Below are 24,127 nucleotides of genomic sequence, written 5' to 3'. Positions count from 1 at the left end.
GGCCATAGAAAGCCTATTTATTTTTTTTTTTAAATATTATTGGGTTTCTAAAGTCTCCCTGAAAAAACAAAAAAAACCTAAAAAAACAGTGGGAGAGTAATATTGCCCTTTCAGCTTGTGTGCCAGTCTTGACTCCTGGGTGTGCCACCTCTCTCCCTCTCATTCAGTGGGCCATAGAAAGCCTATTTATTTTTTTTTTTAAATATTATTGGGTTTCTAAAGTCTCCCTGAAAAAAACAAAAAATACATAAAAAAACAGTGGGAGAGTAATATTGCCCTTTCAGCTTGTGTGCCAGTCTTGACTCCTGGGTGTGCCACCTCTCTCCCTCTCATTCAGTGGGCCATAGAAAGCCTTTTTTTTTTTTGGTTTTTTTAATATTATTTGGTTTCTAAAGTCTCCCTGAAAAAAACAAAAAAAAACATAAAAAACAGTGGGAGAGTAATATTGCCCTTTCAGCTTGTGCGCCAGTCTTGACTCCTGGTTGTGCCACCTCTCTCTCTCTAATTGTGGGCCATAGAAAGCCTTTTTTTTTTTTTTAAATATTATTGGGTTTCTAAAGTCTCCCTGAAAAAACAAAAAATACATAAAAAAACAGTGGGAGAGTAATATTGCCCTTTCAGCTTGTGTGCCAGTCTTGACTCCTGGGTGTGCCACCTCTCTCCCTTTCATTCAGTGGGCCATAGAAAGCCTATTTATTTTTTCCGTGATTTGTGTTCTAAATTCTACCTCAACACAAAAACACTACATCAATCAGTGGGAGAAAAATATTGGCCTCAGTAAGGGCTTGTGTGCCACTGCTGTGTGTGCTATCTCTCATTCAGTGGGCTATAGCAAGCCTATTTTTTTTTTTTTTTTTTTTTTTTTAATATTATTTGGTTTCTAAAGTCTCCCTGAAAAAAAAAAAAAACCTAAAAAAACAGTGGGAGAGTAATATTGCCCTTTCAGCTTGTGTGCCAGTCTTGACTCCTGGGTGTGCCACCTCTCTCCCTCTCATTCAGTGGGCCATAGAAAGCCTATTTATTTTTTTTTTTAAATATTATTGGGTTTCTAAAGTCTCCCTGAAAAAACAAAAAATACATAAAAAAACAGTGGGAGAGTAATATTGCCCTTTCAGCTTGTGTGCCAGTCTTGACTCCTGGGTGTGCCACCTCTCTCCCTTTCATTCAGTGGGCCATAGAAAGCCTATTTTTTTTTTTTTAATATTATTTGGTTTCTAATTCTCCCTGAAAAAAAAAAAAAAACCTAAAAAAACAGTGGGAGAGTAATATTGCCCTTTCAGCTTGTGTGCCAGTCTTGACTCCTGGGTGTGCCACCTCTCTCCCTCTCATTCAGTGGGCCATAGAAAGCCTATTTATTTTTTTTTTTAAATATTATTGGGTTTCTAAAGTCTCCCTGAAAAAACAAAAAATACATAAAAAAACAGTGGGAGAGTAATATTGCCCTTTCAGCTTGTGTGCCAGTCTTGACTCCTGGGTGTGCCACCTCTCTCCCTTTCATTCAGTGGGCCATAGAAAGCCTATTTTTTTTTTTTTTAATATTATTTGGTTTCTAATTCTCCCTGAAAAAAAAAAAAAAACCTAAAAAAACAGTGGGAGAGTAATATTGCCCTTTCAGCTTGTGTGCCAGTCTTGACTCCTGGGTGTGCCACCTCTCTCCCTCTCATTCAGTGGGCCATAGAAAGCCTATTTATTTTTTTTTTTAAATATTATTGGGTTTCTAAAGTCTCCCTGAAAAAACAAAAAATACATAAAAAAACAGTGGGAGAGTAATATTGCCCTTTCAGCTTGTGTGCCAGTCTTGACTCCTGGGTGTGCCACCTCTCTCCCTTTCATTCAGTGGGCCATAGAAAGCCTATTTTTTTTTTTTTTTTAATATTATTTGGTTTCTAATTCTCCCTGAAAAAAAAAAAAAAACCTAAAAAAACAGTGGGAGAGTAATATTGCCCTTTCAGCTTGTGTGCCAGTCTTGACTCCTGGGTGTGTCACCTCTCTCCCTCTCATTCAGTGGGCCATAGAAAGCCTATTTATTTTTTTTTTTAAATATTATTGGGTTTCTAAAGTCTCCCTGAAAAAACAAAAAATACATAAAAAAACAGTGGGAGAGTAATATTGCCCTTTCAGCTTGTGTGCCAGTCTTGACTCCTGGGTGTGCCACCTCTCTCCCTCTCATTCAGTGGGCCATAGAAAGCCTTTTTTTTTTTTGGTTTTTTTAATATTATTTGGTTTCTAAAGTCTCCCTGAAAAAAACAAAAAAAACATAAAAAACAGTGGGAGAGTAATATTGCCCTTTCAGCTTGTGCGCCAGTCTTGACTCCTGGTTGTGCCACCTCTCTCTCTCTAATTGTGGGCCATAGAAAGCCTTTTTTTTTTTTTTTTTAATATTATTTGGTTTCTAAAGTCTCCCTGAGAAAAAAAAATAAATAAATTAGGTGGGAGATTAATATTGACATTAGTGCTTGAGTGACAGTCCTGCGTGTGTGTCATCTCTGTGATTTTGTGCCACAGAAAACAGAGTGTGTAACATTGTGCCTGATTTTCCTTGTGGTCTCACCAACCTGTTAAGGGATATTGAAATCATACTGAAGTTATAGCTCACCGTGTAAGTTGTTTGATAGCAACAAATAAAGTTACTTTGGTTAAGATTTTAAAACAATGAGGAAGTCTGGTGCAAGAGGTCGTCGTGGGCGTTCATTGTCAGCTGGTAATGATGGTAGTGGTAGTGGAGCATCAGGTGGTCGTGGGGATAAAAATATTCCACCTAAGTCTGGAGCTGTGGAGCCAGTTTCGTCGTCAGGCTACACAAGGCCTCGAACGCTCTCTTTTCTGGGAGTAGGAAAACCGCTTTTAAAGGCGGAGCAGCAACAGCAAGTTTTGGCTTACATTGCAGACTCAGCCTCTAGCTCTTTTGCCTCCTCTTCCGAAACTGGTAAATGTAAAAGCAGCGCGTCGCTTGTGGATGTTCACGGTCAGGGACAAGTCGCTTCCTTGTCCTCCTCAGCAAAAACTACAACAAGAGAGAAGGATGCAGCAGGCGACACAACGGGTCACTCCATGGAGCTCTTTACACATACCGTCCCTGGCTTAGAAAGTGAAACATTTAACAGGCCATGCCCATTACAAGTATATTCTGACATGGAGTGCACTGATGCACAGCCACAGCCAGAGTACTATGCTGCTCCTTTGACTCAGACCACCACATTGCCCTCTCAGGGTACAGATCCACAATCAGACCCTGATGAGACTATGTTGCCCCGCCACGAACGCTATACCACCGACCGACACAGTGACACAGACGAAGTTGCACACGAGCTCGAAGAGGAGGTAATAGATGACCCAGTTATTGACCCCGATTGGCAGCCATTGGGGGAACAGGGTGCAGGCGGCAGTAGTTCAGAAGCGGAGGTGGAGGAGGGGCCGCAGCAGGCATCAACATCGCAACAGGTTCCATCTGCCGGGCCCGTATCTGGACCAAAACGCGTGTCAAAGCCAAAACCTGTTGGAGCACAGCGTTGCCATCCGGTTAAAGCTCAGTCTGCAATCCCTGAAAAGGGATCAGAGTCTAGGAAGAGTGCAGTCTGGCATTTTTTTAAACAACATCCAACTGATCAGCGCAAAGTCATCTGTCAAAAATGTTCAACTAGCTTAAGCAGAGGTCAGAATCTGAAAAGTCTAAATACTAGTTGCATGCATAGACACTTAACCACCATGCATTCTCAAGCCTGGACTAACTACCAAACGTCCCTCAAGGTTGTAGCACCCTCGGCCAATGAAGCTAGTCAGCAACGCAACATCCCTTCCGTCACTGTAAGGCCACCATTTTCCGCACCACCGGCAGTATCTGTGCAGGTTTCTTTGCCAGCCAAAAGCAGTCAGGGTCAGGGAATCACCAGTTTTGTAGGAGGAAATATTGCATGTAGGGCACCGGCGGAAACAATACCGTCTCCAACCGTCTCTCAGTCTGCCATGTCCACCGGCACACCCGAAAGTTCCACGATCTACAGCTCTCCAGTCCAGCTCACCCTACATGAGACTCTGGTTAGAAAAAGGAAGTACTTATCCTCGCATCCGCGTACACAGGGTTTTAACGCCCACATAGCTAGACTAATCTCGTTAGAGATGATGCCCTACCGGTTAGTTGAAAGCGAAGCTTTCAAAGCCCTGATGGAGTACGCTGAACCACGATACGAGCTACCCAGTCGACACTTTTTTTCCAGAAAAGCCATCCCAGCCCTGCACCAGCATGTTAAACAGCGCATCGTCCATGCACTCAGGCAATCTGTGAGTACAAAGGTGCACCTGACTACAGATGCATGGACCAGTAGGCATGGCCAGGGACGTTATGTGTCCATCACGGCACACTGGGTGAATGTGGTGGATGCAGGGTCCACAGGCGACATCAATTTAGGGACAGTTGTGCCTAGCCCACGGTCTAGGAAACAGTTGGCTGTAGGCGTTCGCACCCCCTCCTCCTCCTCCTCGTCCTCCTGCAGAAGCTACAGCTCTTCCACAGAACGCAGTCGGCCAACCACTCCATCGGCAGATGACACTGTTGCACACCAGTTGTCCCATTATGGGCCAGCTACTGCCAAGCGTCAGCAGGCTGTATTGGCTATGAAGTGTTTGGGCGACAACAGACACACCGCGGAAGTTCTGTCCGAGTTCTTGCAACAAGAAACGCAGTCGTGGCTGGGCACAGTAGATCTTGAGGCAGGCAAGGTAGTGAGTGATAACGGAAGGAATTTCATGGCTGCCATCTCCCTTTCCCAACTAAAACACATTCCTTGCCTGGCTCACACCTTAAACCTGGTGGTGCAGTGCTTATTGAAAACTTATCCTGGGTTCTCCGACCTGCTCCTCAAAGTGCGTGCACTTTGCTCACATATCCGACGTTCGCCTGTACACGCCAGCCGTATGCAGACCTATCAGCGGTCTTTGAACCTTCCCCAGCATCGCCTAATCATAGACGTTGCAACAAGGTGGAACTCAACACTGCACATGCTTCAGAGACTGTGCGAACAGAGGCGTGCTGTTATTTATTTGTGGGAGGATACACGGGCAGGCAGTAGGATGGCAGACATGGAGTTGTCAGGTGTGCAGTGGTCGAAGATACAAGACATGTGTCAAGTCCTTCAGTGTTTTGAGGAATGCACACGGCTGGTTAGTGCAGACAACGCCGTAATAAGCATGAGCATCCCCCTAATGCGTCTGCTGATGCAAAGTTTGACGCACATAAAGGAGCAGGCGTCTGCACCAGAGGAAGAGGGAAGCCTTGATGACAGTCAGCCATTGTCTGGTCAGGGCAGTGTACAGGACGAGGTAGCGGGCGAAGAGGAGGTGGAGGACGAGGAGGATGATGGGGATGAGTATATTTTTAATGCGGAAACTTTCACGGGGGCACAGGAAATTGGTTGCGTGTCACGGCCGGGTTCTGGTTTTTTGAGGGACACAAGTGACGTAGATTTGCCTGCAACTGCCCCTCAACCAATCACAACCGGAGATTTGACAAGTGGAACTTTGGCCCACATGGCGGATTATGCCTTACGTATCCTACAAAGGGACACACGCATTACGAAAATGATGAACGATGACGATTACTGGTTGGCCTGCCTCCTTGATCCACGCTATAAAGGCAAATTGCAAAATATTATGCCACATGAGAACTTGGAACTAATATTAGCAACCAAACAATCAACTCTTGTTGACCGTTTGCTTCAGGCATTCCCAGCACACAGCGCACGTGATCGTTCTCACACGAGCTCCAGGGGGCAGCAGACTAGGAGTGTTAGGGGTGCACACATCAGAAGTGGCGTTGGACAGAGGGGTTTTCTGACCAGGTTGTGGAGTGATTTTGCTATGACCGCAGACAGGACAGGTACTGCTGCATCAATTGAAAGTGACAGGAGACAACATTTGTCCAGTATGGTTACTAACTATTTTTCATCCCTTATCGATGTTCTCCCTCAACCGTCATTCCCATTTGATTACTGGGCCTCCAAATTAGACACCTGGCCAGAATTGGCAGAATATGCATTGCAGGAGCTTGCTTGCCCGGCAGCAAGTGTCCTATCAGAAAGAGTATTCAGTGCTGCAGGGTCAATATTAACCGAAAAAAGGACTCGTCTGGCTACCCAAAATGTTGACGATCTAACATTCATTAAAATGAACCACAACTGGATTTCAAAATCTTTTGCCCCACCTTGCCCGGCCGACACCTAGCTTTCCTATGAAAAGCTCTTGCCTGTGAATTACTTTTCTAATGTCTAATTTGCTGCTGCAGATTGTACAGCATACGACATGTTTACACCTCCCTAAATGGCCAAACTCCCCACACGGGGCCGTGGTATCGCGACTTGGCGCAAGCACCCGTGAGACTGCTGTTTGTCTGAAGAGGTGGGTGTGCTCGCTTTTGGTTGACGGCATTGCTACTGGGTCCCTCATAGTACAATGTAGTGTCTCTGGCGGTGGTGGTGCGCACCCAACGTCAGACACACCGTTGTAACATGAGTGGCCCTGGGGCGGTCCCGCCGGCCTCAAGAGAGTTCCCCCCTACCCCAGCTCAAACTGGGCTCTACTACGTGCAAAATTATGTCGCACAGCTCCACCAATCTTTAGTCTATTCGCTGACATCATTCAATGTCTGGCACTGACAATACAAATTTGTAGACATCTATGATGCAACTTAAAGTAGTCTGTGTCTGTGTCCTATATTGGCACCATTAAATAGTTACTGCCAAATTACTATGTCAGAAACACAGCAGATGAGCCCACCCCTGTACCTAAGTATGCCATCTTTTTTTTTGTTTTGGTTGTTTTGCGAGACATTAACATCTATTTATATTTTGGGAGTACTGGGACAGACACTCCTTGCACTACTCCTCCACTCAGCACCAAGCTGCCTGCCCGTGTATCCATGTAACCGCTGTAAAACTGCCATGAGCCTATTGTTTGTTATTTTAGGCCTTTGATAGCCTGTCTGCGGTCCCTACTCCTCCACTGACCACCAAGCTGCCTGCCCGTGTATCCATGTAACCGCTGTAAAACTGCCATGAGCCTATTGTTTGTTATTTTAGGCCTTTGAAGCCTTTCTGCGCTCCCTCCTTCCACTAGTCCTCCACTGACCAGACCACTGCTGCCCGTGTACCCCTGGAACCAATTTTAAAGTGCCTACAGCCAGCCCATTTTATTGTGTTAGGCCTTCGAAGCCTGTCTGCGGTCCCTCCTTCCACTAGGCCTCCACTGACCAGACCACTGCTGCCCGTGTACCCCTGGAACCAATTTTAAAGTGCCTACAGCCAGCCCATTTTATTGTGTTAGGCCTTCGAAGCCTGTCTGCGGTCCATACTTCCACTAGTCCTCCACTGACCAGACCACTGCTGCCCGTGTACCCCTGGAACCAATTTTAAAGTGCCTACAGCCAGCCCATTTTATTGTGTTAGGCCTTCGAAGCCTGTCTGCGGTCCATACTTCCACTAGGCCTCCACTGACCAGACCACTGCTGCCCGTGTACCCCTGGAACCAATTTTAAAGTGCCTACAGCCAGCCCATTTTATTGTGTTAGGCCTTCGAAGCCTGTCTGCGGTCCATACTTCCACTAGTCCTCCACTGACCAGACCACTGCTGCCCGTGTACCCCTGGAACCAATTTTAAAGTGCCTACAGCCAGCCCATTTTATTGTGTTAGGCCTTCGAAGCCTGTCTGCGGTCCATACTTCCACTAGGCCTCCACTGACCAGACCACTGCTGCCCGTGTACCCCTGGAACCAATTTTAAAGTGCCTACAGCCAGCCCATTTTATTGTGTTAGGCCTTCGAAGCCTGTCTGCGGTCCCTCCTTCCACTAGGCCTCCACTGACCAGACCACTGCTGCCCGTGTACCCCTGGAACCAATTTTAAAGTGCCTACAGCCAGCCCATTTTATTGTGTTAGGCCTTCGAAGCCTGTCTGCGGTCCATACTTTAAATACTCCTCCACTCAGCACCAAGCTGCCTGCCCGTGTATCCATGTAACCGCTGTAAAACTGCCATGAGCCTATTGTTTGTTATTTTAGGCCTTTGATAGCCTGTCTGCGGTCCCTACTCCTCCACTGACCACCAAGCTGCCTGCCCGTGTATCCATGTAACCGCTGTAAAACTGCCATGAGCCTATTGTTTGTTATTTTAGGCCTTTGAAGCCTTTCTGCGCTCCCTCCTTCCACTAGTCCTCCACTGACCAGACCACTGCTGCCCGTGTACCCCTGGAACCAATTTTAAAGTGCCTACAGCCAGCCCATTTTATTGTGTTAGGCCTTCGAAGCCTGTCTGCGGTCCATACTTCCACTAGGCCTCCACTGACCAGACCACTGCTGCCCGTGTACCCCTGGAACCAATTTTAAAGTGCCTACAGCCAGCCCATTTTATTGTGTTAGGCCTTCGAAGCCTGTCTGCGGTCCATACTTTAAATACTCCTCCACTCACCACCAAGCTGCCTGCCCGTGTATCCATGTAACCGCTGTAAAACTGCCATGAGCCTATTGTTTGTTATGTTAGGCCTTTGATAGCCTGTCTGCGGTCCTTACTTTAAATACTCCTCCACTCACCACCTAGCTGCCTGTGTATCCATGTAACCGATGTAAAACTGCCATGACTGCCTACTGTTTGTTATTTTAGGCCTTTGATAGCCTGTCTGCGGCCCCTACTTGCAATACTCCTCCACTGACCACAATGCTGCCTGGAGTGCCTGCCTGTGTATCCATGTAACCGATGTAAAACTGCCATGACTGCCTACTGTTTGTTATTTTAGGCCTTTGATAGCCTGTCTGCGGCCCCTACTTGCAATACTCCTCCACTGAGCACAATGCTGCCTGGAGTGCCTGCCTGTGTATCCATGTAACCGATGTAAAACTGCCATGACTGCCTACTGTTTGTTATTTTAGGCCTTTGATAGCCTGTCTGCAGCCCCTACTTGCAATACTCCTCCACTGACCACACCAATGCTGCCCGTGTACCCCTGGAACCTATTTAAAAGTTCATAGAGCCTAGTTATATATTTTATTTACTATTAATAAGGCCATGATGGACTACGCTGTACCACGCTACAAGCTAACCAGTCGACACTTCTTTTGCGAGAAAAGCCATCCCAACCCTCCACCAGCATGTAGAAGACCGCATTGTCCATGCACTCTGGCAATCTGTGAGTACAAAGGTGCACCTGACAACAGACGCATGGACCTGTAGGCATGGCCACGGAAGATTACGTGTCCATTACGGCGCAATGGGTTAATGTGGTGGATGCATGGTCCACAGGGGACAGCCTACTAAGTCTGTCTGCAGTCCCTAATTCAAATTGTCCTCCACTGTCTAAATCGGAACTTCCACCTTCTGGCTTTCGGCCTATAGTATCAGAAATTAAACTGCATTTGGCCTTCAACTTTGGTTAGGGCCTACTAACGGCTTCTGCCCCTCCCTGGTGTTGCCCTCAACTAAATAAAGCTGAGCTTCAACCTTCCGGCTCTCATTAAGTGGTTTTAAAAAAAAAAAAATTGGTGGTTAGGGCCTACTAACGGCTTCTGCCCCTCCCTGGTGTTGTCCTCAACTAAATAAAGCTGAGCTTCAACCTTCCGGCTCTCATTATGTGGTTTAAAAAAAAAAAATGGTGGTTAGGGCCTACTAACGGCTTCTGCCCCTCCCTGGTGTTGTCCTCAACTAAATAAAGCTGAGCTTCAACCTTCCGGCTCTCATTAAGTGGTTTTAAAAAAAAAATGGTGGTTAGGGCCTACTAACGGCTTCTGCCCCTCCCTGGTGTTGTCCTCAACTAAATAAAGCTGAGCTTCAACCTTCCGGCTCTCATTAAGTGGTTTTAAAAAAAAAATGGTGGTTAGGGCCTACTAACGGCTTCTGCCCCTCCCTGGTGTTGTCCTCAACTAAATAAAGCTGAGCTTCAACCTTCCGGCTCTCATTATGTGGTTTTAAAAAAAAAAAAAATGGTGGTTAGGGCCTACTAACGGCTTCTGCCCCTCCCTGGTGTTGTCCTCAACTAAATAAAGCTGAGCTTCAACCTTCCGGCTCTCATTAAGTGGTTTTAAAAAAAAAATGGTGGTTAGGGCCTACTAACGGCTTCTGCCCCTCCCTGGTGTTGTCCTCAACTAAATAAAGCTGAGCTTCAACCTTCCGGCTCTCATTATGTGGTTTTAAAAAAAAAAAAAATGGTGGTTAGGGCCTACTAACGGCTTCTGCCCCTCCCTGGTGTTGTCCTCAACTAAATAAAGCTGAGCTTCAACCTTCCGGCTCTCATTAAGTGGTTTTAAAAAAAAAAAAAATGGTGGTTAGGGCCTACTAACGGCTTCTGCCCCTCCCTGGTGTTGCCCTCAACTAAATAAAGCTGAGCTTCAACCTTCTGCTCCAAATTACCATTTTAAAAAATGCAATAGGCTTTTCCGGCCTACTAAAGGTGTCTGCCCCTCCCTGGTGTTGTCCTCAACTGAACAAAGCTGAGCTTCCACATTCTGGCTTTCGCCCTATACTATCAGATATTAAACTGCATTTGGCCTACTAGTGTGGTTAGGCCCTTGAAACAGTGTCTGCTGCTCTTGGGTTTGCTACTCCACTGAACAAAGCAATGCCGCCTGTTTAGTCCTGTTACCAATTTTGAACTGCATGTAGCCTACTTTATTCTTTGGCCCTATATCTGTTTCCTCCTCATCCTGCCCATTGCCCAGCCACTGCTAAATGAGTCTGCTGGTACATTGACCTAGACCACTACATTCCCCTTGTACTCTACACAGCCAGAATCTGTCCCTGCTGAAAGTAAGGTTCCCCTTCCCGCATGTTATACCACCTTACACAGGGACAAAGAGGAAGGTGCAGATGAAAGTGCAGGTTCCTTCATCAGGTGGGGGGGCATACTCGTTGGCGACGTCACTGGCACAGGGCCCCTCAGAGTACGCAAAAGTGTCGCTGCTGGTGGGAGGCGCCCCCGCCATGCAAACACACCGCCGTACTTTGAGGGGCCCTGTGCCAGTGGCAATGCGAACGAGTGGGCCCCCCCTGCTTGCTCAGGATCACAGCACTTGCAACTTTTAAATACTTACCTTTCCCTGCAACACCGCCGTGACGTAGTCCGCATTTCCTGGGCCCACGAAAAACTTGAGCCAGCCCTACTCCCCCCACAACTTTCCCCCAATTCCCTATGCCCAACTATTATTATACAGTTAATTAAGATTGGCAAGCTTCAGAAACAAGAATGGATGTTTTTGGCATTAAAATGGGCACTGTAGGTGTTTTCCTGGCCTCCACTCACTGCCGACTATGCTTCCCCATTGACTTGCATTGGGTTTCGTGTTTCGGTCGATCCCCGACTTTTAGCGATAATCGGCCGACTGCACTCGACTCGACTCTGGACAAAATCGGGTTTCCCAAAACCCTACTCGATCTTAAAAAAATGAAAGTCGCTCAACCCTACCGAGGAGCACCAGGTGGTACCGGGGGGGATCGGGGATCCTATTTCTCTGTCCTCTGATGTGCAATCACATCGGAGGACAAAGAAATTAAATGGCAAATTGCGCTTTTTTTTGCGGTCACCGGTAAATGGTTAATTACCGGCAATTGCAACCTGGGGTCGGTAAAAACCGACCCGAATCATGTTTTCTGGGGTCTCGGCTACCCCTGGCAGCTGAGACCCTGGAGAAAATCCGACTCTGGGGGGCGCTATACACTTTTTCCACAGCGCCATTAATTAACGGCACTGTGGTTTAACCCCTTCCCGATGGCTGCAATATCATCGGCCATGGCTGGAAAACCTAATCTGTCCCCGCCCACACCCACCGATCTCCCCAGTCCTCCGTTATGTGGTCCGCTGTCATGGTTCCCAATGGCAAGGGAACGTAAGAAACATATAAATAACGAACGAGCTCTCGGGTGATGGAAACTCGAGTTGACCATGAGCTAAATCTACCACACAACTAATAGTAGCCAGGGAGCATACCTACGGCTTCCTAAATGCCACGCGCCAGCCGGAGGACTAACTACGCCTGGTAGAGGAAGAAACAGACCTGGCTTACCTCTAGTGAAATTCCCCAAAGATGATAGCAGCCCCCACATATATTAACGGTGATTTCAGGGGAAAAGACATACACAGTATGAAAGTAGATTTAGCAAAGAGAGGTCCACTTACTAGATAGCAGAAGGATACAAAAGAGGACTTCACGGTCAACTGAAAACCCTTTCAAAAAACCATCCTGAAATTACTTTAAGACTCCTGTGTCAACTCATCACACAGGAGTGGCAATATCAGACCACAAGAGCTTCCAGCAACAGAAAATGACAAAACTGTACACTGGACAATCATACAAAAACGATAAGGACAATAAGTCCACTTAGCTGATCAGCAGACTAGTAGCAGGAACATGCAACCGAAAGACTCTGGTTACAATGATGACCGGCAAGGAAATGACTGGAGAGCAAGGCTAAATAGGAAACTCCCAAACACTGATGGAAGCAGGTGAACAGAAGCAGCAAAGTGCAAACAAGTCACCAGTACCACCAGCAACCACCAGGGGAGCCCAAAAAGCGGATACACAACAGTACCCTCCCCTTAAGGAGGGGGCACCGAACCCTCACAAGAACCGCCAGGGCGATCTGGATGAGCCCTATGAAAGGCACGAACCAAATCCGAGGCATGAACATCAGAGGCAGTTACCCAAGAATTATCTTCCTGACCATAGCCTTTCCATTTAACCAGATATTGAAGTCTCCGTCTGGAAATACGGGAGTCCAAGATCTTCTCTACGACGTACTCCAATTCACCCTCCACCAACACAGGAGCAGGAGGTTCAGTAGAAGGAACCACCGGTACCTCATATCTCCGCAACAACGACCGATGGAACACATTATGGATAGCGAAAGATGCCGGGAGGTCCAAACGAAAGGAAACAGGGTTAAGAATCTCCAAAATCCTATAAGGACCGATGAACCGAGGCTTAAATTTGGGAGAAGAAACCCTCATAGGGACAAAACGGGAAGACAACCACACCAAGTCCCCAACGCGAAGGTGGGGACCAACACGACGACGACGGTTAGCAAACTGCTGAGTCCTCTCCTGGGACAATTCCAAATTATCCACCACTTGTCCCCAAATCCGATGCAACTGATCCACTACCGCATCCACTCCAGGACAATCCGAAGATTCAACCTGACCAGATGAAAAACGCGGATGAAACCCTGAATTGCAAAAGAAAGGAGAAACCAAAGTGGCAGAACTAGCCCGATTATTAAGAGCAAACTCCGCCAACGGCAGAAAGGCAACCCAATCATCCTGATCCGCAGACACAAAACACCTCAAATAAGTCTCCAAAGTTTGATTAGTTCGCTCCGTCTGGCCATTGGTCTGAGGATGGAATGCAGACGAAAAGGACAAATCAATGCCCAACCTGGCACAGACTGCCCACCAAAATCTAGACACGAACTGGGTACCCCTGTCAGAAACGATGTTTTCCGGAATACCATGCAAGCGAACCACATTTTGAAAAAACAGAGGGACCAACTCAGATGAGGAAGGCAACTTAGGCAATGGCACCAAATGAACCATTTTAGAAAAACGGTCACACACCACCCAGATGACAGACATCTTCTGAGAAACAGGGAGATCCGAGATAAAGTCCATAGAGATGTGCGTCCAAGGCCTCTTAGGAATAGGCAAGGGCAACAACAACCCACTAGCCCTAGAACAACAAGGCTTGGCCCGAGCACACACATCGCAAGACTGCACAAAAACACGCACATCTTGAGACAGGGAAGGCCACCAGAAGGATCTAGCCACCAAATCTCTGGTGCCAAAAATTCCCGGATGACCTGCCAGAGTAGAAGAATGAACTTCCGAGATGACTCTAGTGGTCCAATCGTCAGGAACAAACAGTCTACCAGACGGACAACGATCAGGTCTATCCGCCTGAAATTCTTGCAAAGCACGTCGCAGATCTGGAGAGACAGCAGACAAAACCACCCCATCCTTAAGGACATAAGCAGGTTCAGAATTCCCAGGAGAGTCAGGCTCAAAACTCCTAGAAAGAGCATCTGCCTTCACATTCCTAGAACCCGGTAAGTACGAGACCACAAAATCAAACCGGGAAAAGAACAACGACCAACGTGCCTGTCTAGGATTCAGGCGCCTGGCAGACTCCAAATAAATTAAATTCTTGTGATCAGTCAAAACTACCACCTGATGTCTGGCACCCTCAAGCCAATGACGCCACTCCTCAAATGCCCACTTCATGGCCAAAAGCTCCCGATTACCCACATCATAGTTTCGCTCGGCGGCCGAAAATTTTCGCAAAAAGAACGCACAAGGTCTCATCACTGAGCAGTCGGAACTTTTCTGCGACAAAACCGCCCCCGCTCCGATCTCGGAAGCATCGACCTCAACCTGAAAGGGAAGAGAAACATCAGGCTGGCGCAACACAGGGGCAGACAAAAAGCGGCGCTTAAGCTCCCGAAAGGCCTCCACAGCAGCAGGGGACCAATTGGCAACATCAGCACCCTTTTTAGTCAAATCCGTCAGAGGTTTAGCAACGCCAGAAAAACCAGCTATAAATCGACGATAAAAATTAGCAAAGCCCAAGAATTTCTGAAGACTCTTCAGAGAAGTAGGCTGCGTCCAGTCGTAAATAGCCCGAACCTTGACAGGGTCCATCTCAATAGAAGAAGGGGAAAAAATGTACCCCAAAAAGGAAATTTTTTGAACCCCAAAAACACACTTTGAACCCTTTACACACAAAGAATTCTCCCGCAAAACCTGAAAAACTCTCCTGACCTGCTGAACATGAGACTCCCAGTCATCAGAAAAAATCAAAATATCATCCAAGTACACAATCATAAATTTATCCAAATATTCACGGAAAATATCATGCATTAAGGACTGAAAGACCGAAGGTGCATTAGAAAGGCCGAAAGGCATTACCAAATACTCAAAATGGCCCTCAGGCGTATTAAATGCGGTTTTCCACTCATCCCCCTGCTTAATTCGCACCAAATTATACGCCCCACGAAGATCAATCTTAGAGAACCATTTAGCCCCCCTTATGCGAGCAAACAAATCAGTCAGCAAAGGCAACGGATACTGATATTTGACTGTAATTTTATTCAGGAGTCGATAATCAATACAAGGCCTCAGAGAGCCATCCTTTTTAGAGACAAAGAAAAAAACGGCTCCTAAAGGTGATGAAGAAGGACGAATATGTCCCTTTTCCAGGGACTCCTTAATATACTCGCGCATAGCAGCATGTTCAGGTACAGATAGGTTAAACAAACGACCCTTTGGAAATTTACTGCCAGGAATCAGATCTATGGCGCAATCACAATCCCTGTGAGGAGGGAGTGAACCAATTTTAGGCTCTTCAAAAATATCACGATAATCAGACAAAAATGCCGGAATCTCAGATGGAATAGATGACGAAATGGACACCAAAGGAGTGTCCCCATGAGCCCCCCGACATCCCCAGCTTAACACAGACATAGCTTTCCAGTCAAGGACTGGGTTATGAGACTGTAACCATGGTAATCCAAGCACCAAAACATCATGTAAATTGTACAACACAAGGAAGCAAATCACCTCCTGATGGTCTGGAGTCATACGCATAGTCACTTGCGTCCAGAACTGTGGTTTATTACAAGCCAAAGGTGTAAAATCAATACCCTTCAGAGGTATAGGGACTTCCAGAGGCTCTAAATCAAACCCACAGCGCCTGGCAAAGGACCAGTCCATAAGACTCAGAGCGGCGCCAGAGTCCACATAGGCATCCACGGTAATAACTGATAATGAACAAATCAAGGTTACAGACAAAATAAATTTGGACTGTAAAGTGCCAATTGAAATAGACTTGTCAACCTTCCTAGTACGTTTAGAGCATGCCGATATAACATGAGCAGAATCACCACAATAGAAGCATAACCCATTTTTACGCCTATAATTCTGCCGCTCGCTTCTGGACATAATTCTGTCACATTGCATTTTCTCTGGCGTCTCTTCAGAAGATACCGCCAAATGGTGCACGGGTTTGCGCTCCCGCAAACGCCGATCAATCTGAATTGCCATTGTCATGGACTCATTCAGACCCGTAGGCGCAGGGAACCCGACCATAACATCTTTAACGGCATCAGAAAGGCCCTCTCTGAAATTTGCCGCTAAGGCGCACTCATTCCACTGAGTAAGCACAGACCATTTACGAAATTTTTGGCAGTATATCTCAGCTTCATCTTGCCCTTGAGATAGGGCTATCAAAGCTTTTTCAGCTTGAATCTCTAAATTAGGTTCCTCATAAAGCAACCCTAAAGCCAGGAAAAACGCATCCACATTGAGCAACGCAGGATCCCCTGGTGCCAATGAAAATGCCCAATTTTGAGGGTCACCTCGCAGCAAAGAAATTACAATCTTAACCTGCTGAACAGGATCTCCTGAGGAGTGAGGTCTGAGAGAAAGGAATAATTTACAATTATATTTGAAATTCAGAAACCGAGATCTATCTCCGGAAAACACCTCTGGTGTAGGGATTTTAGGTTCAGAAATAGGAGTATGCATAACAAAATCTTGTAAATTTTGAACCTTCGTAGCAAGATTATTTAAACCTGCAGCCAAACTCTGGGAATCCATCTTTAAACAGGTGAGCTCAGAGCCATTCAAGGATTATAAGGAGAGAAAGGCAAAGGCTGTAATAAGAGCTGAAATACAACTGATCCAACTATGGAGCAAGCATAGGGAAAAAGAAAAAAAAAAGAAAAATTTACAGACTTCTTTTTTCTCTCCTTTCTTCTGCCAATAAGTTTAACATGGCCGGTCATACTGTCATGGTTCCCAATGGCAAGGGAACGTAAGAAACATATAAATAACGAACAAGCTCTCGGGTGATGGAAACTCGAGTTGACCGTGAGCTAAATCTACCACACAACTAATAGTAGCCAGGGAGCATACCTACGGCTTCCTAAATGCCACGCGCCAGCCGGAGGACTAACTATGCCTGGTAGAGGAAGAAACAGACCTGGCTTACCTCTAGTGAAATTCCCCAAAGATGGTAGCAGCCCCCACATATATTAACGGTGATTTCAGGGGAAAAGACATACACAGTATGAAAGTAGATTTAGCAAAGAGAGGTCCACTTACTAGATAGCAGAAGGATACAAAAGAGGACTTCACGGTCAACTGAAAACCCTTTCAAAAAACCATCCTGAAATTACTTTAAGACTCCTGTGTCAACTCATCACACAGGAGTGGCAATATCAGACCACAAGAGCTTCCAGCAACAGAAAATGACAAAACTGTACACTGGACAAAAATACAAAAACGATAAGGACAATAAGTCCACTTAGCTGATCAGCAGACTAGTAGCAGGAACATGCAACCGAAAGACTCTGGTTACAATGATGACCGGCAAGGAAATGACTGGAGAGCAAGGCTAAATAGGAAACTCCCAAACACTGATGGAAGCAGGTGAACAGAAGCAGCAAAGTGCAAACAAGTCACCAGTACCACCAGCAACCACCAGGGGAGCCCAAAAAGCGGATACACAACAGTCCGCCCCCCTAGGTCATCCTGCCCGCTCCCCCGTCGTCCTGTCCGCTCCTCCCGTGCTCCGATGCCACCCCCGTGCTCAGATCCCCCCCCCCATGCTCAGATCCCCCCCCTCATACTTACCGAGCCTCCGGGCGTCCGTCCGTCTTCTCCATGGGTGCCGCCATCTTCCAAAATGGCGGGCGCATGCGCAGTGCGCCCGCCGAATCTGCCGGCAGATTCGTCCCAGGTATATTTTTATCACTGCGATATAACCTATCACAGTGATCAAAATAAAAAAAATAGTAAATGACCCCCCTCTTTATCACCCCCATAGGTAGGGACAATAATAAAAAAAAGAAAATATTTTTTTTTCTTTTTCCACTAGGGTTAGGGTTAGAACTAGGGTTAGAACTAGGGTTAGGGTTAGGGGTAGGGGTAAGGTTAGGGGTAGGGTTAGGGCATGTGCACACAGTGGGGATTTGGCTGCGGATCCGCAGCGGATTGGTCGCGGATCCGCAGCGGATTGGCCGCGGATCCGCAACGGATTGGCCGCTGCGAATTCGTAGCAGTTTTCCATCAGGTTTACAGTACCATGTACACCTATGGAAAACCAAATCCGCTGTGCCCATGGTGCGGAAAATACCGTGCGGAAACGCTGTGTTGTATTTTCCGCAGCATGTCAATTTTGTGCGGATTCTGCAGCGTTTTACACCTGTTGCTCAATAGGAATCCGCAGGTGAAATCCGCACAAAAAAACACTGGAAATCCGCTGTAAATCCGCAGGTAAAACGCAGTGCCTTTTACCTGCGGATTTTTCAAAAATGGTGTGGAAAAATCTCACACGAATCCGCAACGTGGGCACATAGCCTTAGGGTTAGGGTTGGAATTAGAGTTAGGGTTGGAATTAGGGCTAGGGTTGGAAATAGGGTTAAGATTAGGCTTGTGGTTAGGGTTATGGATAGGGTTAGGGGTGTGTTGGGGTTACAGTTGTGGTTAGGGTTGGGATTAGGGTTAGGGTTGTGATTAGGGTTATGGCTACAGTTGGGATTAGGGTTAGGGGTGTGTTGGGGTTAGGGTTGGAGTTAGAATTGAGGGGTTTCCACTGTTTAGGCACATCAGGGGTCTCCAAGCGCAACATGGCGCCACCATTGATTCCAGCCAATCTTGCGTTCAAAAAGTCAAATGGTGCTCCCTCCCTTCCAAGCCCCGACGTGCACCCAAACAGTGGTTTACCCCCACATATGGGGTACCAGCGTACTCAGGACAAACTGGGCAACAACTATTGGGGTCCAATTTCTCCTGTTACCCTTGTTAAAATAAAAAATTGCTTGCTAAAACATCTTTTTTGAGGAAAAAAAATGATTTTTTATTTTCAAGGCTCTGCGTTGTAAACTTCTGTGAAGCACTTGGGGGTTGAACGTGCTCACCACACATCTAGATAAGTTCCTTGGGGGGTCTAGTTTCCAAAATGGGGTCACTTGTGGGGGGTTTCTACTCTATAGGCACATCAGGGGCTCTGCAAATGCAACGTGACGCCCGCAGACCATTCCATCAAAGTCTGCATTTCAAATGTCACTACTTCCCTTCTGAGCCCTGACGTGCGCCCAAACAGTGGTTTACCCCCACATATGGGGTATCAGCGTACTCACAACAAACTGGGCAACAAATATTGGGGTCCAATTTCTCCTGTTACCTGTTATGATCCTTAGTGGTTGAGGATCACAAATACTCCAGCTAAGTAACAAACATAGGACAAGCTCTAGGGAGGTGGCAAACTGGACTGACCGCAAATCTGAACCTATCCAAACACACTAGAAGTAGCCGGTGAACGTGCCTAAAAATCCTAGACGTCTCGAGCCAGCCTGAGGAACTAACTACCCCTAGAGAGAAAGAAAGACCTCTCTTGCCTCCAGAGAAATAATCCCCAAAGATATAGAAGCCCCCAACAGATAATAACGGTGAGGTAAGAGGAAGGCACATACACAGGGGTGAAAGCAGATTCAGCAAATGAGGCCCACTAATACTAGATAGCAGAAAATAGAAAAGGGAATCTATGCAGTCAGTAAAAAACCCTTACAAAATATCCACACTGAGATTTCAAGAACCCCCACACCAACTCACGGTGTGGGGGGAGAAACTCAGTCCCCTAGAGCAACCAGCAAGCGAGGAAATCACATTTTAGCGAGCTGGACTAAAAACATAATAAACACTGATAATCAAAAAATGATCAAACAAAAACTTAGCTTGTCTTGGAGAGACTGGGAGCAAGGTAGACACAAGGAATCTGAAGAGCACTGAATACATTGATAGCAGGCAAGGAACTGAGTCTCCAGGTGAACTAAATAGGAAACCAACCAAGGATAACGAACCAGCTGATGCAGCCAACCTGCAGAAAGACAACACTACACAGTACCGCTTGTGACCACTAGAGGGAGCCCAAAAATAGAATTCACAACAGTTACCCTTGTGAAAATAAAAAATTGCTTGCTAAAACATCTTTTTTGAGGAAAGAAAAATGATTTTTTTATTTTCACGGCTCTGCGTTGTAAATTTCTGTGAAGCACTTGGGGGTTGAACGTGCTCACCACACATCTAGATAAGTTCCTTGGGGGTCTAGTTTCCAAAATGGGGTCACTTGAGGGGGGGTTTCTACTGTTTAGGCACATCAGGGGCTCTGCAAACGTAACATGATGCCCGCAGACCATTCCATCAAAGTCTGCATTCTAAATCGTCACTACTTCCCTTCCGAGCCCCGGCATGTGCCCAAACAGTGGTTTACCCCCACATATGGGGTATCAGCGTACTCAGGAGAAACTGGACAACAACTTTTTTTTTTTTTCTTCTCACTCTCTATACATTTAGGAGGCCGTAATGGCACAATATAAATAAAAAACGTAGAGTTAGGACTGCCCCATTTTGAGATTGCCGTGAAGTGGCGGGGTAGCTCAAAGAATTGATCAATTATTTGCTAAATATCTCATATTTGAAATACAGTCAGAATTTATTATGTACATGTGCACATTAGATATTGCGTTTTGGCCTTCAGCAGTGCTGGCTTCTCTCCTCTTTTTGCTTCTGTATTGGCATGTGGCTGACCACCACTGTTGCCGCGCACGCTGGGTCATATGCGCCATTCTGTCTGGGTTCACTATGATTGATAGGCTGCTGTGCACACACACACAGCAGCCCTGCCCTGCCTCAGGCTCTAGTTAATTAGGCAGCTGTGCCTCAGCCAGTTTCATCCTTTAACTTTGGTGTTGGTTTGGCAGTGTGGAGGCCAGATCTGATATGTCCGCACAGGACCTGATAGGCCTCTATCCGCGCTCGCCTTCCTGGCACTAAGGGAGTGATTCTGTCAATGCTCCAGGTACAGTTTGTCATGTAATGTTATGTAATGTGGTTTGTCCTTTTTTTTTTTTCTCACTCTCTATACATTTAGGAGGCCGTAATGGCACAATGTAAATAAAAAACGTAGAGTTAGGATTGCCCCATTTTGAGATTGCCGTGAAGTGGCGGGGTAGCTCAAAGAATTGATCAATTATTTGCTAAATATCTCATATTTGAAATACAGTCAGAATTTATTATGTGCATGTGCACTTTAGATATTGCGTTTTGGCCTTCAGCAGTGCTGGCTTCTCTCCTCTTTTTGCTTTAACAACTTTTGGGGTCCAATTTCTCCTGTTACCCTTGGGAAAATAAAAAATTGTGGGCTAAGAAATCATTTTTGAGAAAATAAAAATTATTTTTTATTTTCATGGCTCTGCGTTATAAACTTCTGTGAAGCACTTGGGGGTTCAAAGTGCTCACCACACATCTAGATTAGTTCCTTGGGAGGTCTAGTTTCCAAAATGGGGTCACTTGTGGGGGAGCTTCAATGTTTAGGCACACAGGGGCTCTCCAAACGCGACATGGTGTCCGCTAATGATTGAAGCTAATTTTCCATTCGAAAAGCCAAATGGCGTGCCTTCCCTTCCGAGCCCTGCCGTGCGCCAAAACAGTGGTTTACTTCCACATATGGGGTATCATCGTACTCAGGACAAACTGCACAACAACGTTTGGGGTCCAATTTCTCCTATTACCCTTGGGAAAATAAAAAATTCCGGGCTAAAGATCATTTTTCAGGAAAGAAAAATATTTTTTTATTTTCATGGCTCTGTGTTATAAACTTCTGTGAAGCACCTGGGGGTTCAAAGTGCTCACTATGCATATAGCTAAGTTCCTTGGGGGGTCTAGTTTCCAAAATGGGGTCACTTGTAGGGAAGTTCCAATGTTTAGGCACACAGGGGCTCTCCAAACGCGACATGGTGTCCGCTAACGATTGGAGCTAATTTTCCATTCAAAAAGTCAAATGGCGCGCCTTCCCTTCCGAGCCTTGCCGTGCACCCAAACAGTGGTTTACCCCCACATATGAGGTATCGGCGTACTCAGTAGAAATTGCCCAACAAATTTTAGGATCCATTTTATCCTGTTGTCCATGTGAAAATGAAAAAATTGAGGCTAAAAGAAATTTTGTGTGAAAAAAAAGTACTTTTTCATTTTTACGGATCAATTTGTGAAGCACCTGAGGGTTTAAAGTGCTCACTATGCTTCTAGATAAGTTCCTTGGGGGGTCTAGTTTCCAAAATGGGATCACTTGTGGGGGAGCTCCAATGTTTAGGCACACAGGGGCTCTCCAAACCTGACATGGTGTCCGCTAGCGATGGAGATAATTTTTCATTCAAAAAGTCAAATGGCGCTCCTTCCCTTCCGAGCCTTACCATGTGCACAAACAGTGGTTTACCCCCACATGTGAGGTATCAGTGTACTCAGGAGAAATTGCCCAACAAGTTTTAGGATCCATTTTATCCTGTTGCCCATGTGAAAATGAAAAAATTGAGGCTAAAATAATTTTTTTGCAAAAAAAAGTACTTTTTCATTTTTACGGATTAATTTGTGAAGCACCTGGGGGTTTAAAGTGCTCACTATGCTTCTAGATAAGTTCCTTGGGGGGTCTAGTTTCCAAAATGGGGTCACTTGTGGGGGAGCTCCAATGTTTAGGCACACGGGGGCTCTCCAAACGCGACATGGTGTCCGCTAAAGATTGGAGCCAATTTTTCATTCAAAAAGTCAAATGGCGCTCCTTCCCTTCCGAGCCCTGCCGTGCGCCCAAACAGTGGTTTACCCCCACATATGAGGTATCAGCGTACTCAGGACAAATTGGACAACAACGTTCGTGGTCCAGTTTCTCCTTTTACCCTTGGGAAAATAAAAAAATTGTTGCTAAAAGATCATTTTTGTGACTAAAAAGTTAAATGTTAATTTTTTCCATGTTGCTTCTGCTGCTGTGAAACACCTGAAGGGTTAATAAACTTCTTGAATGTGGTTTTGAGCACCTTGAGGGGTGCAGTTTTTAGAATGGTGTCACTTTTGGGTATTTTCAGCCATATAGAACCCTCAAATGTGAGGTGGTCCCTAAAAAAAATGGTTTTGTAAATTTTGTTGTAAAAATGAGAAATCACTGGTCAAATTTTAACCCTTATAACTTCCTAGCAAAAAAAAAATTTGTTTCCAAAATTGTGCTGATGTAAAGTAGACATGTCGGAAATGTTATTTATTAACTATTTTGTGTCACATAACTCTCTGGTTTAACAGAATAAATTTTCGCCAAATTTCCGTTTTTTTCACAAATAAACTCAGAAATTATCGACCTAAATTTACCACTAACATGAAGCCCAATATGTCACGAAAAAACAGTCTCAGAATCGCTAGGATCCGTTGAAGCGTTCCTGAGTTATTACCTCATAAAGGGACACTGGTCAGAATTGCAAAAAATGGCCAGGTCATTAAGGTCAAAATAGGCTGGGTCATGAAGGGGTTAAGTACCCTTAACTACCACCGTTAAAAGGCGTATCGGCGGTCATTAAGGGATTAAACAATGAAAAAACCACTAGCAGGTTTTAAAGCAAAGACACTGGCAAAACACTCAAAAAAAATTGCCAAGCATCTTCTAGCATCTTTTGATCCTTCCCAATGACTTGTATTGTAAAGTATAGAACATCTTCAGAGCTGAAGCCCCCTGAAGATTGAAAAGCTCACTTCTTTTAACCGCTTGGCATCTTTTAACCTGAAGTGGTTAAAAGATGCTCAAAAAACTGAACATGTGCATAGCAAGTCAGTTTTACACAATAGTGTGTATGTTCATCCTTTTGAGCATTTTCTAGGGGCCTTTTCATGTGTGTTTGAGTGGAATCTGCCTGAACAAGACATATGCATATAACCCAAGACATTTTTAATCATTATTTATTGAAAAGTTGTCTTAATTATTCATTTAATATCCTAGAAAGAAAAAAAATGGTTGCATATGTGCTCATAACCTGGTTTGTATAACAGGTTTTGGGAAGGGTTTTCACTTTTAAGAATCGATCAAGATCATTGCTTACATGAAGAAATTAGATAATAGGATGATAAAGTAATAAAACACCTTGACCACAAACCCTTATATTGCATGTGTAGTAATGCAGGATTAATTACAAATACATCATAACACTAGTGGGGCAAGGAATAGATACATTTGGAGCATTACAATTTTGCCTATTTTCTCTTCATAATATATTGCTAATATCTATTTACTCATTT

The 24,127-nt window shown here is 45.5% G+C and overlaps 1 protein-coding gene across 1 annotated transcript in view; it reads right to left on the bottom strand.

The window, feature by feature from the left end:
- The window catches only part of LOC143783271 (uncharacterized), a 166,965-nt gene that overhangs the window by 117,905 nt on the left and 24,933 nt on the right, over positions 1-24,127 (bottom strand). The window lies entirely within an intron of this gene.

Source organism: Ranitomeya variabilis, chromosome 6, assembly GCF_051348905.1.
Source record: "Ranitomeya variabilis isolate aRanVar5 chromosome 6, aRanVar5.hap1, whole genome shotgun sequence".
NCBI classification, from domain to species: Eukaryota; Metazoa; Chordata; class Amphibia; order Anura; family Dendrobatidae; genus Ranitomeya; species Ranitomeya variabilis.
This window is presented reverse-complemented; position numbering and strand designations above follow the sequence as displayed.